Consider the following 506-nt stretch of genomic DNA (forward strand, 5'->3'; position numbering starts at 1 on the left):
GCCCCTGGCTGCGGAGCCCGACCTGGGTGCCCGGGTTCAGGGCACAGAGCCGGGCAAGAGCGGTGTTCAGTGGCAGAAACATCACGAAGGACCTTGAGATGGTGCCGGGAGGTGCAAGGACGCTCGCCCTGGACACAGGCCGGGACCAGAGAGGCTCTCTGACGGCCAGAGCCAGCGCTGGCTGTGCTGGGTTGAGGTGGGCCGTCCTGATGGCGTCCTGCGAGGGTGGGGCACACACAGGCGCTCTGTCTGGACGGGCCCACCCCCCGTGAGAGGTGGCTGCCCAGCCACAGCCCCCTCCCTGTCTGTGCAGACACCGCCCAGCCCCACCCTGCAGTCTGGGGCTCCGGCAGCCCTGCCAGGCGGCTCCAGGTGCTGTGAGATGAGCTCTGCCATGTGCCATCGGACTTGGTCCCCAGGTGGTGTCCGTGTGGGAACTGGGGCTCCAGGAGGAATTCCTGTCCTGCAGCCACGCAGACCCACTGGGGGCAGCCCCTGCCAGCCGC

At 69.0% G+C, this 506-nt stretch overlaps 1 protein-coding gene across 1 annotated transcript in view; it reads left to right on the forward strand.

Annotated features, from left to right (window-relative positions):
- The window catches only part of CACNA1B (calcium voltage-gated channel subunit alpha1 B), a gene marked incomplete at its 3' end in the record, with an annotated part of 199,377 nt that overhangs the window by 194,855 nt on the left and 4,016 nt on the right, over positions 1–506 (forward strand). The window lies entirely within an intron of this gene.

The sequence above is a fragment of the Myotis davidii genome, unplaced genomic scaffold (assembly GCF_000327345.1).
Source record: "Myotis davidii unplaced genomic scaffold, ASM32734v1 scaffold609, whole genome shotgun sequence".
Taxonomy (NCBI): Eukaryota; Metazoa; Chordata; class Mammalia; order Chiroptera; family Vespertilionidae; genus Myotis; species Myotis davidii.